The sequence below is a fragment of the Aethalodelphis obliquidens genome, unplaced genomic scaffold (genome assembly GCF_003676395.1).
Source record: "Aethalodelphis obliquidens isolate GAN/ISIS:26980383/991018 unplaced genomic scaffold, ASM367639v1 scaffold42, whole genome shotgun sequence".
Taxonomy (NCBI): Eukaryota; Metazoa; Chordata; class Mammalia; order Artiodactyla; family Delphinidae; genus Aethalodelphis; species Aethalodelphis obliquidens.
Window position 1 is genome coordinate 8,741,241 of NW_020837986.1, and position 18,754 is coordinate 8,759,994.

At 47.4% G+C, this 18,754-nt stretch overlaps 1 protein-coding gene across 7 annotated transcripts in view; it reads right to left on the bottom strand.

The window, feature by feature from the left end:
* SRC (SRC proto-oncogene, non-receptor tyrosine kinase) overlaps positions 1-18,754 on the bottom strand; it is a 55,865-nt gene that overhangs the window by 22,053 nt on the left and 15,058 nt on the right. For all 7 annotated transcript variants that reach the window (XM_027078345.1, XM_027078342.1, XM_027078341.1 and 4 more), the window contains exons 2-3: positions 12,500-12,567; positions 134-301 (exon numbers count right to left, since the gene is read on the bottom strand). The gene's annotated coding sequence lies outside the window, so the exon portion shown is untranslated. The remainder of the gene's footprint in view (positions 1-133; positions 302-12,499; positions 12,568-18,754) is intronic.

Here is an 18,754-nt window from a genome sequence, read left to right on the forward strand (position 1 = left end):
CCTGCCACCCCCCCTTTGCTCCCCATGTTGCCATCTGCAGGTCCTCATGGAGCCTAGCCAGGGTCTCCCCACACACCATGGCCGCCCCTCCCAGCTCCCTCATCTTGGCAGCCCTGATGGGTCATCACCTCACCTGGTGCAAGGCAGGGGCTATCCCAGAGGACCTGGGAAGCAGCCTGAGGTCTCAGCACGAACACCAGGTGTAGAGTCGGCGGTCTCGGACTAGAGGCCCTGCTCTACCTCTCCCCGCTGTGTGACCCTAGGCAAGTCACTTCCCCTCTCTGGGCCTCAGCGTCCTCATCTGCAAAGTAGGGATAAAACAGATTTCTCAGAACTGTTGGGAGGATATGACTAGAAAGAGAAATCATCAAGGTTCTGTCTCTTGGGTCATGATTTATCAGGCTCTGACTCTGGCAGGCCCGATACTAAGAGCTTCCCAGCCCTGAAATATCCTTCACTCCCCCAAAAGCAAGAGTGAGAGTGAGGCCGTGTATGGCATGGCATAGTCTGAAGCCAGACTCCCCAGACTCAGATCTTGGCTTTGCTCCTAATCGGCTGTGTGACCTCAGGCAAGTGACTTAACTTCCCTCTGCCCCACTTCTTCATCTGGAAATGACTGTGACAACTGAAGGAGGCAAGGCAGAGTGCTGGGAACACAGTAGGTCACCCGGCCACATCAGCTATTACCGATACTGTGATTCTGGACATACTGGCGATATGAGCTCCGATTACTCTCCAGGGGATGCTGCAGGCCCTGAAATCAGTCCAGAACTTCCTCTGGGAACCCGTGAATGGGCAAAAGTCCCCTTGACTGGCTGGGGCCTCAGGCAAGACTGTTTGCCCTGAGCGCCAAGCCCAGCTCTGTGACACCCCTCCCTATGTGAACATTAGCCAGTCCCTGTAACCCTCTGGGCCTCAGGCTGCCCGCCTGCACAATGGGGGCGTGGCCTGCATGCTCCCTGGGGGCCATCCAGCTCAGAGAATGTGGGGCTGGGGAGGCCCTGGGGAGACCTGCTCAAGGGATATGCCAACAAGCCTAGGAAGGCCAATTTCTATGGCAACCCAATCCGTTGAGGTCACGATGCCCATCAGCGCTCATACAGTTGGTGTCCTGTGGGATCTACTAACCCGGTTACCCACAGCCCCAGGCTCGATGGAGGCTGAGCCCCAACCACCACATCCCCACCCACCTGCTCCCTGGTATAGTATTCACAGCACCAGCTGTACAGCAAGCCCTCTGCCAGTCACCACAGGGAGACACAGAGATGAACTGGCCAGGTCCTGCCTCAGACGGTGCATGCTGTAACAGGGAACTTGTTTGTGGGACTTTGAGAGGAAATAAAAGTTATAAAAACACATTAAGAATATTTTTTAAATTTTAATGAAGAACTTTCTAAGAGCCCAAACTTTCTTTAGAATGAACTAAATGATGAAGAGTGAGCCCCCTGTCACTGGAGGTGATCAAGGACAGGAGAAAGTATACTTGGCTAATGTGCCGTGGAGGGGGAGGGAAAGCCAGGGCTGGAAATTGAAGGCCCTTCCAGCACAAAGAGGATGCATTTGCCCACTTGGGAGGGGGCAAAGAAAAAAGCTCTTGACCCCTAAGCTCTTACACTAACCCAGAAGACTACTCCCCACTGAGACACTCAGAAAAACATAAGAGGTCCTTCAAGACCAGACTAAGGTGGCCCAGGGCCTCTGCTTGCAATGTTTGTTGGTTTGTGGGGTTTGGGTTTTTGTTTTGGGTTTTTGGGGTGTTTTTTGTCCTTGTGGTTGATCCTGATTATATAAGTACCACCTGTTTGTGGAGAGGTGGGCAGGTCGAGGTTAAGGGCCAGAGTACTGGAGCAGACTACCTGTGTGTGAATCCCAGCCCTACAAGCCCAGTGTGGGACGCTGTGCCTCAGTTTCCTTCTCTGTCAACTGAGGATAACAACAGTACCCATGTCATAGGGCTGCTGGGAGAATCCATGAGGAAGTACACGGAACATGCTTGAGGTGCTGTGGCACGCTGGCAACCTGCCTCCAGTGGACAAGCCCCTGGGCATGGCGGTGCATTTCCTTCCGGCATCATATGAACATAGGACTGTATATTGGGATCCATCTAGTGCCCTTGACTCTAAGCTCCCTGCGGGAAGGACCGGGTCGGACCCATCTCCATATCCCTACTAGGTGCTCTGAAATATCTGCAGAATAGACAAAAGACTAAATGAGCACAGACATGATTTGCATCCTGCTTTGTTCCTGCAATGCCATGTTGTAGAGACCAAGTATCATTCTGCAATATTCAAACACTCCCAGAGCCTGGACCTTGTACTGGGCCCTGCTCTGAGCACTTTGCAAATATTGACTCATCAAATCCCCGTGATAATCTAGGAAGTAGATACTAATAGTGTCCCTATTTTACTGATGAGGAAGCAGAAGCACAGAAAGGTTGAGGCACCTGCCTGAGATAACACAGTGAGGGTGAGAATGAAAAAAAGTGGGGACATGAAACCACACTGGGCGGCAGGAATCAGGGGCTGCTCACAGGGTCCACCTCCTGCCCTCCGGACCTCTCTTTCACATGAACAGCAAGATGGGGTGTGAGTGGATAAGGCAGCCTAGCCCCATTCCTACAGAAAGCCCAAGATTTCAAGCTTTGACATAGCAGAGTGTGCTAGAGGAGGGACAGCACATTTAGGGTGGGATCTAGTCCCTGCAGGGCTGCTGCTGTGCTGTGTGACCTTGAGAGAGACCGCCCTTCCAGACCGTGGTCTCCTTTCTTGAGGCAGGACCCTGTCTCAGAGCCCAAACGCTAAGTCACCATGAGCTGCCCATTTGAGAAGGGAAAACTCCCCACATCTTTTCCGCCACTTGCTCACTCCAAGACAGAGATATATCCTTGGGGTCCAAGAGGAAGTGGGGGGGCTCCATACTCGGGGTGTCTGAGGCTCCCAGAGGAAGGTAGCCCCTTTCCTCTGGGGAGCTGCTGCTGACCACAGGCTCCGGACAGAAGGCCTGAGCTATCGCTACCGTGAGAGGTACTGGGATGCCCTATAGCACCTCCCCATCAGTGTCCCCAGCGCTTCGTGCTCAGCGGGTCCCAAACTAACTTGGCATCTCCCTCTACGACTTCCCCTCACCCCATGTCTCCATCTCAGGGCTGGTTCGCCCGTCCTCCCCGCCAATCTTCCTCAAATGCATCCCTCCCCACATCCCATCTCCACTCCCTCAGGCCAGGCCCCCGTCGTCCTGACCTGGGACAGCAGTGGGGGCCCCTCCAGGACGCCCTCGTCCAGCAACCAGAGGCATCTCTGTAACGCACACAAACAAATAGGGCCCCTGCTCAACACTGTTCACGGAAAACTGGAAAAGACCTAAGTGTTTAGCAGAGGGGGACTGGACAAATAAATGCTGGTCTGTTCATCAAGTGGACAGCTGCGCAGATAAACAAACAGAAAGAGAGCTCGGCGTGGCCTGGGAAGATGCTCACAACACACTGTTAAGTGAAGAGGAAGATGGCAGCGTAGAACGTCCTCTGCGCCACTCGGGGCCACAGTTTCCTCATCTAGAAAATGGGGGCAATAGTGCTACCTATGTCAAAGGGTTGGTGAGAGGATTGAGGAGAATGCAGACAAGGCCTGAGTGGGGTGCCTGGAACGTAGTACACATGAACTACAATTATTTCTGTAAAGAAAATTAGCATGTGAATGTGTATGTGTGTGTATGTGCAGACGTGCACACACATGTGCCGTAAGGTTTAGAGAACGTTCTGGAAGGAGTCCAAATTCTTCACAATATTTAATCCAAAAGCTCCCCATCATCCCCCTCTGGATGAGGCCTAAACCCTTCAGCTGGGTCCACGCGGCCCTGTGGAGCTGGGGCTGTGGCCTCCTCCCGTGGGCCCCCTACCCTCTCACCTCCTGGCCTTTGCCTAGGCTATGCCCCTAGGCACAGCTACTTACAACATCCAGAAGAGTCCAGAAAAAACTGTAGTTCAGTCAGGTCATACCCGCTCCTTCCTTCCTGACTCTGAAGAAGGTCACCTCCACCTCTTCTAAGAGTGGAGGGGAGGCCAGGAGCTTAGGAGTTGAGAGTGAGGACTCCAGTCAGACCTGGGTTCAAATCCTGGCTCCACTACTTACTAGCTAAATCTTCTTGGGCAAGTCACTTCACCTCTCAGTTTCCTTATCTTTAAAATGGGCGTAATAAAAAGGAATGAAATTGAGTTATTTGTAGTGAGGTGGATGGACCTAGAGTCTGTCATACAGAGTGAAGTAAGTCACTAAGAGAAAAACAAATACCATATGCTAACGCATATATATGGAATCTAAAAAAAAAAAAAAAAGGTTCTGAAGAACCTAGGGGCAGGACAGGAATAAAGATGCAGACATAGAGAATGGACTTGAGGACACAGGGTGGGGGAAGGGGAGGCTGGGACGTAGTGAGAGAGAAGCATTGACATATATACACTACCGAGTGTGAAATAGATAGCTAGTGGGAAGCTGCTGCATAGCACAGGGAGATCAGCTCGGTGCTTTGTGACCACCTAGAGGGGTGGGATAGGGTGGGTGGGAGGGAGGCTCAAGAGGGAGGGGATATGGGGATATATGTATATGTATAGCTGATTCACTTTGTTATACAGCAGAAACTAACACAACATTCTAAAGCAATTATACTCCAATAAAGATGTATAAAAAATGACAGATAATAAACAGATAAAAAAATAAAATGGGGGTAATAATAAACTTAACATCTGAGAATTAAGTGAGAGTCCATGTGCCAGGCAGAGAATAAGTGCTTGATAAACAGCGCTCACTGTTGTTTGCTGTTATTACCGTTACAGGTGACAAGAGGAGCAACGCAAGAGGAAGCAAGAGTTAGTGGCAGGGCCTTGAATGCCAAGCACAGAACTGAGCACGTTGCATGCAGTTGATACTCAATTGTCCCCACAGCACAGTGAAGTAGGGACTATAACTACATCCACTTTACAGATGGGACCAAAGTTCATGGAAGCCAAAACCTTGCCTAAGGCCATACAGCAAGCAAGTGCAGCAGAGTTGGGATGCTCGAGGGTCAGGAGAGTACAGTCAGAAGGCACCTCTGGTGCCCCGCCCACTGTGCTGATACCCTCCCTGCCCTAGGTACCCCCACCATTCCACCATCTCCACCTCCCTAACACAGAGGCAACACAGGTCAGAGGTCAACCTCCGACATCACCATCCATATCTCTGGACCCTCCAAGGAAGAAGAAGCATCATGGAAAGCCTGGAGCCAGAATGCCAGGTTCAGATGCCAACTTGCCATTTCCTGGTCATGCAGCCTCCAAGGGGCCTCAGTTTACCCCTTATCAAAAATGGGAATCTGTGTAATTGCTCCTATATGATTGGGCTTGAGGGGAAAACATGAGGTAATACTGATAAAGTGCCTGGAACATAGGAAGTGCTCAATAAATACTAGCTATTATTATCACCACTGTGGAAGACCTCTCTTCAGATCCTTGCTCTCTTTTCTAACCAGTCTTACAATTAGGCAAAGGCTTCCAAAATTCCAACTGTGTGTAAAGCCCTGTGCATGGCCCTGAAGAGATTGTCTGGTAGAGTTGATTGGAACCAAGGCCTACAAAAGCCACTTCACAGGGAAAGAGTCCAGAAAAGACAAGCATGTCCACTAGTTAACCTTGCTCTAAGATGCTTGCCAGTGCAATGAGCTAAGAAAAAGAAATGGATGGAATTGGAAAACAGAAGATGAGTATAATCAGTTGCAGCTGTTATCAATATAGATCTGAGAAATCCAAAAGAATCTTCTATAAAACTATTGAACAAAAAGTGAATTAAGTAAAGCAGAAGGAAATTAAATGTAATATCCAAAAATCAATAATGTAGCTATGTACCAACAGCAATCAGGAAATAAAATGAAAGAAAGCTTAGCATGGGAATTCCCTGGCATTCTAGTGGTTGAGACTCTGAGCTCTCACTGCCAAGGGCCCGGGTTTGATCGCTGGTCGGGGAACTGGGGTCCTGCAAGCTGTGCGGCGTGGGCAGAAAAAAAAAAAAAAAAAGCAAGCTAAGCATTGCAAAAATATCGATTCTTCCTAAGTAAATCTACAAATTGAATGTGATCCCAATAAAACCCCAACAGGATTTTTTTCTAACTAAGCAGGTCAATTTTAAAGTTTATGAGTAAATGTATAAGAATAGCCAGGAATGGGACTTCCCTGGTGGCACAGTGGTTGAATCCGCCTGCCAATGCAGGGGACACGGGTTCAAGCCCTGGCCTGGGAAGATCCCACATGCCGCAGAGCAACTAAGCCCACGCGTCACAACTGCTGAGCCTGTGCTCTAGATAGAGCCCGCAAGCCACAACTACTGAGTCCGTGTGCCACAACTACTGAAGCCCACATGCCTAGAGCCTGTGCTCCGCAACAAGAGAAGCCACCGCAATGAGAAGCTGGTGCACTGCAACAAAGAGTAGCCCCCACTCACCGCAACTAGAAAAAGCCCGTGCACAGCAATGAAGACCCAACGCAGCAAAAAAAATAATTATTTTTTTTTAAAAAAAGAAAGAATAGCCAGAAAAACCTTAAAAAGAAGAGTAACAAAGAGAAAATAGTCCAATCAGGTAGTAAAACTTACTGTAAAGTCACAATAATTAAAACTGTGTGATATCACTACAAAAATATATAAATTAATGGAGCAGAAAAGAGGGTCCAAAAATTGTCCCCAAACATATGGAAACTTAATATATTATGAAAGTAGCATTTCATAACAGTGAGAAAAAGGTAGACTATTTTTAAGACAGAGTTGGGACCAATGATCTGCCACCAGGAAACAAAGCTGTATCTCAATCTCACTCCACATGCCTATAAATTCCAGATCAACCATATTTAAACCACACAAAAATAAAACCATAAAGCTCTAAAATAAGGTGGGAGAATAAGTTTTCTAATCCCAGAATGGGAAAAGCATTTCTAAACATGACCAAAAAACCTAAAAATCATTTTTGAAATAATACATCAATCTACATAAAAATCTAAAACGTCTGCATGGCTTGATAAACATCATAAGTTCACAAGACAAACCAAAAACTAGGAAAACATTTGTAACTCATAGATAGGCAAAGTTTTTTTTCCCTTAATATATAATGAGCCCCCATAAAATAAGAAATATAACCACAGATAGTTTACAGCAAATGAAATGGTACTTAAACATATGAGAAGATGCTCAATCTCACTTAGAAAATAAATCACATTAAACCTACACAAGCCACCCAGCAACAGCAGAATACGCATTCTTCTCAAGTGCACATGGAATATTCTCCAGGATAGACCATATGCTAAGCCATAAAACAAGCCTCAATAAATTTAAAAGGAGTGAAATCATACAAAGTATGTTTCTGATCACAATGAAATGAATTAAGAAATCAGTAACAGGGCTTCCCTGGTGGCGCAATGGTTGAGAGTCCGTCTGCCGATGCAGGGGACATGGGTTCGTGCCCCAGTCCGGGAAGATCCCACATGCCGTGGAGCGGCTGGGCCCGTGAGCCATGGCCGCTGAGCCTGCACGTCCGGAGCCTGTGCTCCACAACGGGAGAGGTCACAACAGTGAGAGGCCCGCGTACCGCAAAAAAAAAAAAAAAGAAAGAAAGAAATCAGTAACAGAAATAAATTTGGGAAATTACAAATATGTGAAAATTAATACACCTAATAACCAATGAGTCAAAGAAGAAACCACCCAAACAAGTAGAAAATACTTTGAGATTAATGAAAATGAAGACACAACTTATCAAAATGTATGGGATGCAGTAAAGTAGAACTTAAAAGGAAATGTATAGCTGTAAATGCATATATTAAAAAAGAAGAAAGATCTTGAATCAGTAACCTAAACTTCCACCTTAAGACACTAGCAAAAAAACAAAAAAAAAAGAAGAAGAAGAAGAAAAAGAAGAGCAAACTAATCCTAAGGCAAGTGAAAGGAAGGAAATAAAGATTACAGCAGAAATTAGTGAAATAGAAAATAAAAAACAATAGAGAAAAATCAACAAAACCAAAAGTTTGTTCTTTGAAAAGCTTAACAAAATTGACAAACAAGAAAATTGTTCTGAGCAAGAAAAAAAGGGAGAAGACTCAAATTACTAAGCCCAGGAATGAAAGAGAGGACAACTACAAATCTTACAGAAATAAAGAAGATTTTAAGGAAATGCTATGAACAATGCCATGCCATGCCAACAAATTAGATATCTTGGATAAAATGGACAAATACCTAAGAAAACACAAACTACTGAAACTAAGAAGAAATAGAAATTTTAAATAAAGCTAAAACAAGTAAAGAGATTGAATTAGTAATTTTAAAACATGTCACAAAGAAAAACTCAAGCCCAGGTGGCTTCACTGGTGAATTCTACCAAACAGATAAATAAGAATTAATACCAATTCTTCTCTTGGGAACACTTCCCAACTCATTCTATGAAGCCAGTATTACCCTAACACCAAAGCCAAACAAAGACATCATAAGAAAAGAAAACTACAGACCATTATCTCTTATGACTATAAGATGTAAAAATCTTCAACAAAATACTAGCAAACTGGATCCAGCAACATATAAAAAGAATTATACATCATGACCAAGTGAGATTTTCCCCAAGCATACAAGGTTGGTTTAACTTCTGAAAATCAATCAATGTAATACACCATACCAATAAAATAAAGGACAAAAACTATACAATAATCACAGTAGATAAAGAAAAAGTATTTGGCAAAATCCAACACCCTTTCATGATAAAAACACCCACCAAACTAGGAATAGAAGGGAATTTCTTCAACCTGACAAAGGGCATCTATGAAAAAGCCATATCTAACAACATACTTAATGGGGAAAGACTGAATGCTTTCCCCCTCAGAAACAAGACAAGGATGTCTGCTCTCACCAGTTCTATTCAACATTGTACTGGAGGTTCCAACCAGGGCAATAAAGGAAGAAGATGAAATAAAAGACATCCAGATTGGAAAGGAAGAAGTAAAATTTTCTTTATTTGTAGATGACATAACCTTGTATATAAAAATTCCTAAGGATTCCACTAAAAAAATTATGAGAATAAACAAGTTCAGCAACTTGCAAGGTACAAGATTAGTATATAAAAATAAATTGTATTTCTATACACTAGCAATAAACAATCCAAAAATAAAATTAAGAAAATAAATTACAATATCAGAAGAAGACTTAGGAATAAGATTAACAAAAGAAGTGCAAAACATATACTCTGAAAACAACAAAAATTGTTGAAAGAAATTAAAGAACTAAATAAATGGAAAGACATCCCATGTTCATGGATTGGAAGACTATGCATTATTAAGATGGCAATAGTCCCCAAACTAATCTAGAGTCAACACAATCCCAAACAAAATCCCAGCTAGCTTCTTTGCAAAAATTGACAAACTGACCCTAAAATTCATATGGACAGTCAAGGGACCCAGAATAGAAAAAACAATCTTGTAAAACAGAAACAAAGCCTGAGGGCTCACACTTCTCAATTTCAAAACTTGCTGCAAAGTTCTGGAAATCAAGACAGTGTGGTACTGGTATGAGGATAGACTTATAAATCAATCCAGCAATAAACACTCACATTTATGGTCAATTGACTTTTGACAAGGGTGCCAATATAATTAAATGGAGAAAGAAGAATCTTTTCAATGAATGCTGCAGGAACAACTGGATACACTCAGGCAGAAGAAGGAAGTTGGGCACCTTCCTCAAACCCTACACACAAATTAGCTCACAGTGGATCACAAATCTAAATGTACGAGGTAAAACTTTAAAAATCTTATAAGAAAATACAGGCATAAATTTCCCCACTTTGGCTCAAAATAGTTTCTTAGTCATGACACAAGCAACAAAAGAAAAAATAGATAAACTGAACTTCATGAAAATTAAAAACGTCTGGACTTGCCTGGTGGCACAGTGGTTAAGAATCCACCTGCCAATGCAGAGGGCACGAGTTTGAGCCCTGGTCCGGGAAGATCCCACATGCCGCGGAGCAACTAAGCCCGTGCGCCACGACTACTGAGCATGCGCTCTAGAGCCCGCGAGCCACAACTACTGAATCCCACACACCTAGAGCCCGTGCTCTGCAACAAGAGAAGCCACTGCAATGAGAAGCCCGCACACTGCGACAAAGAGTAGCCCCCGCTTGCCACAACTAGAAAAAGCCCGTGCACAACAACGAAGACTCAATGCAGCCAAAAATAAATCAATAAAATAAATAAATTTACAAAAAAAAGTTAAAAACGTTTGTGTGTCAAAGGACACCATCAAGAAGGTAAAAAGAATCCACCAAATGGGAGAAAATATTTGCAAACCATATATCTGATAAGGGACTTGTATCTAGAATATATAAAGATCTTTTACAACTCAACAAACAAAAAGAGAAATGACCCAACTTAAAAATGGACAGAAGATCTGAATAGACATTTCTCCAAAGAAAATATATGGCTAGTAACTGCATGAAAAGATGCTCAACATTATTAGTCATCAGGAAAATGCAAATCAAAACCGCAATGTGATACCACTTCACACCCACTAGGATGGCTGTAATTAAAAAGATAGAAAACAACAAGTTGTTGGCAAGGATGTAGAGAAATTGGAAACTTCATACATTACTGGTGGGAATGTGAAATGGTATAGCTGTTTTGAAAAAACAGTCTGGCAGTCCCTCAAAAGGTTAAATATAGAGTTACCATATGACCCAGAAGTCCCACTCCTAGATATAGACCCAAGAGAAAAGAAAACATATCCACATAAAAACTTGAACATGAGTGTCCATAGAAGCATTATTCATAATAGCCAAAAAGTGGAAACAACCATATGTCCATCAATTGATGAATGGGTAAATAAATGTGGTATATCCATATAACAGAATATTATTTGGCAAGAAAAAGGAATGGAGTACTGATACATGCTACAACATGGGTGAACCTCGAAAACATGCTAAGTGAAAGAAGCCAGACACAAAAGACTAGGTACTGTATGATTCCATTTACATGAAAGTTCCAGAATAAGCAAATCTATAGAAACATAAAGTAAACTAGTTGTCACCTGGGGCTGGGGGAAGGAAGGTTTGAGGGGCAGTGGAGACTGACTAAATGGGTTACACAATTTCTTTTGGGGGGTGATGAAATTGTTCTAAAATTGTGGTGATGATTGTACAACTCTGTGACTACACTAAAAACCATTAAATTGTACCCTTTGGGGGAGGGATAAATTGGGAGGTTGGGATTGACATATACACACTACTATATATAAAATAGATAACTAATAAGGACCTACTGTATAGCACAGGGAACTCTATTCAATACTCTGTAATGAGCTATATGGGAAAAGAAGCTAAAAAAAATTTACATATGTATAACTGATTCATTTTGCTGTACAGCGGAAACTAACACAACATTGTTAATCAACTGTACTCCAACAAAAATTCAAATAAATAAATACATACATACATAGATACATACAAAATAAATAAACTGGACACTTTAAATGGGTGAATTGTCTGGTATGTGAATTCTATCTCAATAAAGCTGTGTTTTTAAAAAAAAAAAACACTACACCAGAGGCCACTGTTCATCTATTAGATTGGCAGATCCCCAAATTCTAGATCAACCTGTGTTGGTGAGAGCGAGGGGAAGAAGAGGATGCGGTGTGAAGGTACATCAGTGCCACCTCCGTGAAGGACCCTCTGGCCATATCTAACAAAATTACAACTGCACACATTCTCGGACACTGCAATTTGGGATTAATCCTAGAGGTATCCTCACACGTGAACACTAAGCACACGATGGAAGATATGCATTGCAGAATGGTCTGCAATAAGCAAAAGGCTGGAAACAACCAAAAGTAGTCTTCTCTAATTAAATAAAGCATGGTCTCCATCCACACAATGAATACTACGCAATCAGGAAAAAGAAAGAAGCGGCACTAAATGACCTCCAAGGCACACTGTCAAGAGCAAACAGTCACAGGTAGAGCTGAGGATACCATGCATGATCGCTTGAGGTTTTTAAACTATTTTTTCTAATATCCATGCTTACATATGCCTGGACTCCCTGCAAGAACACACCAGAAACTCCTCCCATGGCTGCCTCCAGCAAGGAGACCTGGGTGCCAGAGAGGTTTACTTTTCCCTGCCTTCTTCTGTACTGTTTGAATTATTGTTTACTGTGTGTGTTAATGCTTTTTCTTTCCTTTTTAAGACAAAAGTTGACATATACACACTACTATATATAAAATAGATAACTAATAAGAATCTACTGAATAGCACAGGGAACTCTACTCAATACTCCGTAATGACCTGTATGGGAAAAGAATCTAAAAAAGAGTGCGTGTATATATATATATATATATATATATATGTATAACTGATTCACTTTGCTGTACAGCAGAAACTAAAACAACATTGTAAATCAACTATACTCCAATAAAAACTAATTTAAAAAGAAAGAAAGAAAGAAAAAAGACAGGTTTACCTGGTATCAGATCCTGGTGCTCTCTCTCATAGCTGGGAAGTCACTTCACTTCTCTGAGCCTCTGTGCTCTGCAAAGAGAGGGATAATAATAGTATCTGCCTTGCAAAGTTGTTGTGAAGGATTAAATAAGACAAGGCCCCACACGCACGCACGCACAGGGCTCCCCACCGTGTCTGTGTCTGGCTCCTCGCAGTAGGTGCATGGTTCATGCTGGTTATTAATACGTTACTATGTACACCAGGGTGGATTGTTAACAAGTGCCACCAGGGAGACTTGGGACCAAGTGTTCAGAGCATCAGCAATCCCCTCCAACTGGGAGGAACTGGGAAAGGATTCCTGGGGGAGGCAGCATTTGAGAAGGGCTTCAAGGTCGAGAAGGAGGTCCACAAATAGAGATAACTGGGGGCTGTGCCTCTGGCAGAGGGAGCTGTGCAGGCAAAGGCCTGGAGGTAGGAAAGCCCTGGGTATTCGCTCAGTCGTTCATTCACTGGCTCCCTCAACAAAGCTCAGCTGAGCACCGACTAAGTGCCAGACACTCTCATAGGAAAGACAGACAAAGCCAAGTAGCTGGACCATCGAAGGGAGGAATTACAGAGAGTGTGAAGACAACAAGGGGCTGGGGCAGAGCCTCACCCAGGTCCAAGTGTTCATAGAGCAGACCAGGAAAAGGAGGCTCAGAGAGGGAGAGAGGCTACCTAAGGTCACACAGCACCTTCTCAACTTCTGGAAAGGTCCTCTCCCAGCTCCACCCTTCCCATGTCCCACGAGCCTGGAGAAGAGAAAGCCCACAAGGGCCATCCCAATGTGCACGCATCAGAAGGTGCATAACGATGCCATCTAAACTGGGGTCCCCAACAAAGAGGAGGGACAACTGGTTCTCAGATGATAACAGCACCTGGCTGATGGGTAGAGAGACTCCTGTGTGCCAGGCACCATGCTGAGAAGTGCACTACATCTACGAGCCCAGGTGAACCCTCTGCAGTCCTATGTGGTCAGCCCCATTTTGCAGATGAGGGAACTGAGGTCCAGAGAGGTCAAGTTACTTGCCTAAGGTCACACGGCTCATAAGAGACAGCATCGGCAGGCAGACTCGGATTGTCTGGGCTCCGTAGCCTCAGGTCCCAGGGCCCATCGCCCAAGGGAGCCACTGCCAGGGCCTGTATCAGCAGTCACATCCCTTCTCAAAAGCACCCAAGGTGGAAGCTGTTCTCAGCCAGTCCAGGAATGTCTCCTGATAACAGTGGCCCAACCGGGGGTGGGAGGAGTGGGTGGTGGTGGTTGTGTGGGGAATGGGGGGGAGGGGCGGCAGGAGGGACACAGCCCATTTGAGTCCATCTGTCCTGCCTCTGGAGAGGAGGAAGCAAAAAGGTCCCATCAGGCACCCATCAGAGTCAGGCGGGTTGCAGCATCCTAGTTGAGGGGGCTCCTGCTGTGGCCCTGGGAGAACTCTGGGCAAGTCAACCAAAGCCTCCTTCAGTACCATGGAGACACCCATAATCACCCCAGACAGTTGCAAGAGCAAATGAGCTAACCACGTGTGCCCTGGGCACGCAGGCCATGCTGGATAAAGGGGGGGGGGGGGCGCGACCACCACTGTTACCTTATTATTTCCATTGTTATTGTTTAGCTCTCCAGTTCCCACCAGGACCCTGCTTCATAGGGACGATCAGCCCCCATCTCCCAGAGAAGGCAACAGAGAGAGGCTCAGAAAAGCCAAGTCAGCTGCCCAGGCCACCATCCAAGACAGCAGAGGACCAGCTGGGGATCCTGGCTCTCCTGGCCCCAGGCCACTTTGGCCCCTCTCCCCAAAGGCACCAGTCCCAGCTGGGCTCTCGAAGGGAGTTATTACACCAGGGACTAAGCAGGGCCCTCAGTCAGTCCTTTTTCTACTAGGGTAATGGAGGCCAAGATAGGGGGAGTGGCTGGCCCAAGGCCACACAGCCCAAGAAGGACCACATACGGAATGAACCTGTCACCCTTCTGAACCTCCAAAGCTAGGTCCCCAGCTGATGCCCCACCCTCCTCACAACAGCCCTAGGGGGCAGGTACCACCAGCACTGGCCCGTGTCCACAGGGGAGGAAGTTGAGGCTGGAGGAGCGTGGGAGAGGGTGCCGGCCCATCATGCCCATCCCAAAAGTGGGGGCTGTGACCCTTTCCTGCCTCCCCTGGAGGCTCCCACACGTAGGCAGGAATCTTCTGATTCCCTTTCTTCCTTCAGACTCTCAAAAGAATGACGTGCTCAACTGACGTGTTTTTCTACAAGTGGTTTCGGAATATAGAAGGGAGTCCTGCTTCAGAGCAGGGCAACATCAATAATGACAGTAATAAGAATAAGGGCAGTAGCAACAGCTAATATTCGTTTAGCGCTTTTTTTTTTTTTTTTTTGGCCGCACCGTGTGGCATGCAGGATCTTAGTTCCCCGACCAAGGATCAAACCCGCACCCCCTGCAAGGGAAGCGCAGAGTCTTAACCACTGGACCACCAGGGAAGTCCCTATGTGCCATTCTTTTTTTTTTTTTTTTTCCTATGTGCCATTCTTATCACCCCATTTTACAGAAGAGGAAACGGAAACACAGACAGGTTAAATGATGTGATTAAAATCCCGCCTCTTAGCAGCTAAGTGACAAGTTCCTCCCTCTCTGAGCTTCTCCCTGAAGGGGGGCTGCCACCCCTTGGGTCACTTGGGAAGGACCCAAGGAAGAAGCCAGGGCCACGGCCAGCTCAGCCCCCTCCCCAGAACTCAACACCATTGGCTGCTCCAGTGCAGGCTGGTGGGGTGGAATGGGGCATGCTGATGGCGGTGTGGAGACCACACCTTTCCCCCTCATGCCCTCCCACCTGGGGTTCACACTACCCGTTCCATGCTCCCAACAGCCTTGGAACAAGCTATGGCCACAGTCATTTTACACATGAGCACACAGGGCTCCAGGAAACTGCCCCAGCCAGGAAGTGGAGTGCAAAGGCCCTGAGGCAGGAAGGTCAGATGTGCAGGTCTGGACTGAGTGGGTTCCAGCTTAACTGGGTCGCTGCAGGCTTTCGGTCCAGGCACGAGGAGGTCGGAGGGAGGCCCTGAGAGGGACCCGTCCAGCAATTTAAGTCAGAAAGACCTGAAAATTTGAGAGAGAAGCCCATGAAGATTTTCTCAGGCCCCTGAGTGTGCTGGGGGGGGGGGGGGGGGGGGGGGGGGGGAGGTTACTGAGGCTTCATCCCACAGTGATCCTATCAGAGCGCAGTGATCAGCTTCAGAGGAGACACCTAAACCATGGTGGACTTCCCAGAGGAGGGGACATCTCAGCTGAGGTCCAAAGGCTGAGCAGTTTGTGAAAAGAGGAAGGGGAAGCATGATCCAGGCAGAAGGGATTACTTGGCCAAAGGCCCAGAGGTGGGACCATTTAGAGAAAGGCAAAGAGCCAGGTCAGTTTAAGTCATGTAGTCTCAGTTTCTCCAGCAGCAACATGGGGGGAAAGACAGGCACACAGTGGGTACCTCCATCTCCCCCACACCCACTATCTCCCTTCTCCAAGGCCACCACCCAAGAGGAAGGGCACTGGGAAGTTGGCTGCTGGGTCCTCCTGCCACGGAGCATCTTTGGGGCTGGTGAGGTTGGCAGGGTTGGGAGGTTTCACTGACACCCCACCCCCCCGACACCCTCTACCCCAGAATCCAGGCCAGGCAGCCTGGCAGGTGGATGGGGAGGGCAGCTCACAGGCCAGGAGGCCACAGCCCTGATCTCAGAGAGCTTTGGGAGATCTCCCCCTTCACAGATGTGGAAGTGGAGGCTCAGAGAGGAGAGCAGTCAGCCTCAGGTCACACAGCAAGGCGGAGGCCAGCTCTTGAATGAGGGTGTGGGACTGGGACCCGGACTGAAGATAAGATTCTTGGGGCACCAGGCCCAGGAGCACTGGGCTGAGGAGGAGCTAGAAGAGGAGATGCTGGCCCCAAAGGACCACAGGCTAGGCAAGTCCCAGGGACCCAACCAGACACCACCTGGCCCGGCCAGATGAGGGCTGGCCACCATGTGACTAAGTGGAAGGCCTCCATCAGAATCTCCATGTGACCTCGGCAAGTCACGCCCCCTCTTGGGCCTCAGCATCTGCACCTGGACAAAGGCCCTGGCATGCCAAGGATTCCTTAACAGACCCCCAGCATCAGTGGTGACCACAGGGAACACTGAGGTGACACGTCTTGCTCTCTCCCAGCCTCTCCAAGGTCATGTCTCCCAGGCGTCGCCCCCGTGGTTCCACCCCCGCTGGCTGATGGCCGACAGGCCTTGGGGGGACAGATGCCAGCCGGCCCCTGCCCACGGTGCCCGCTATTCCTGCCAGCAGCTCTGGCTGCTTCCCTGCTCTGGGAACACATAGTGCCCCCTCGTCCCCGCCCCCGCCCACACCCACGCAGGAGCTCCGTCCAGGGACACAGGTGGGCAGAAGCACCTGGCGGCCAGGCCCCTCGACACTGTCGGCCCTGTGCTCAACCCCACACACTCAAAGCTCACAGGTGCCACCCTGGACATGTGACCTCAGGAAGGTCCAGGCCTTCCTTTATTCATCCATGAAATGGGGGCTCTGGCAGGTCTCTGGGGGAGAAGGCATCCAAGCCTGAGTTGAGCACAGTGGTCAGCAAGAGAGCCAAAACCCTTAATGCTCCTACGGGCTGTTCATGGGATCAAGGCCAAGGGTGGAGGGGCATCTGCTGTACGCTCCCTCCTCCCCACCACTTAACCCTCCCTGGACTCGTAATTACCCTCCAGCCTCCAGCCCTTTGCACACGCTGTTTCCTCTCCTGAGGCTTCACCACCCACCTCCCCCTGCCCCCCATGAACTCCAGGGCACCCTATGGGCCTGACCACAGGTCATACTTGACCTTGCCTACCCTCCAACTGAGAGAGGTACTTCTCTTTTTCTGGGCTCACATAGCCTCCATCACATGGGGACTAAGAGTTGTACTGCTTGGGGACTTCCCTGGCGGTCCAGTGGTTAGGACTCAGCGCTTTCACTGTGATAGCCTGGGTTCAATCCCTGGTCGGGGAACTGTGACCCGAAAGCTGTGCGTTGCAGCCAAAAAAAAAAAAAGTTGTACTGTCTGGGCTCAAAACCTAGCTCTGACCCTTCCTAGCTGTGTGACCTTGGAAAAGTTATTCTACCTCTCTGTGCCTACATTTCCTCACTTATAAAATAGGGACAAAAATAATAATTACCTCCAAGGATTGTTGTGAGGATTAAATGAAGTCATATTTGTAAAGGGCTTAGAACAGAGCCCAGACCTTAGCAAATGTGCCGTAAGTATTTGCCATTAACCAATAAGAGTAGCAGCTGGCACCTGTTGAGCACCTACTGTATGCCAGGCCCGGTGCTCAGTATTTTACCTGGATTATCTCACAACAGCCTGGGAGGAGGGGCCGTTATGAATCTCGCTTTAAAACGGCAAAGACAGGGAGGCCCGGAGGCATCAGCTTCACCTCAAAATATATCTGGGGATGAAGGGGATTTTGCTGATATTAAGGAACTACTGTGCATTTCTTTCAGGTAGATTATGGTTTTTGTGGCTACTTTCTCAACATGAGTCTTATCTTTTAGAGATACATACTGAAAGATTTACACGTGAAGGAAGACATGCGTGCGGGATTTGCTTTAAAATGACACAGGAAGGGGGCTTCCCTGGTGGCGCAGCGGGTGAGAGTCCACCTGCCGATGCAGGGCACACGGGTTCGTGCCCCAGTCTGGGAAGATCCCACATGCCGCGGAGCGGCTGGGCCCGTGAGCCATGGCCGCTGAGCCTGCGCGTCCGGAGCCTGTGCTCCGCAATGGGAGAGGCCACAACAGTGAGAGGCCCGCGTACTGCAAAAAATAAATAAATAAAATGACACAGGAAGGGGGTGGCACAGAACAGGTTTGGAGGGGCCAGGCCTGGCCATGGGCGGTACTTGGGGCTCAGTGACAGGTTCATGGGGTTTGTTATACTAATATGCTTCCATAATAAAGAGTTTAAAAAGGAAGATGAAATAAAATAATGCAAAACAATGTTGGACCCCCCACAGCCCCATCAACTGCCTTAGCCTGGGCCAACCATTGTCACCCCTTCCCCTCGCTGGACCAATGCAGTCGTCCCTCTGGTCCGCCTGTCTCCACCCTCAGCCCCCAGTCTGCTCGCCACACAGCAGCCAGGTGCTCTCAGAAGGCCTCCTGCGGCCCCCGCCTCACTGGGAGGAAAGAGCCAACATCAGAAGGGTCCAGAGGCCCTCCCTGGACACCCCC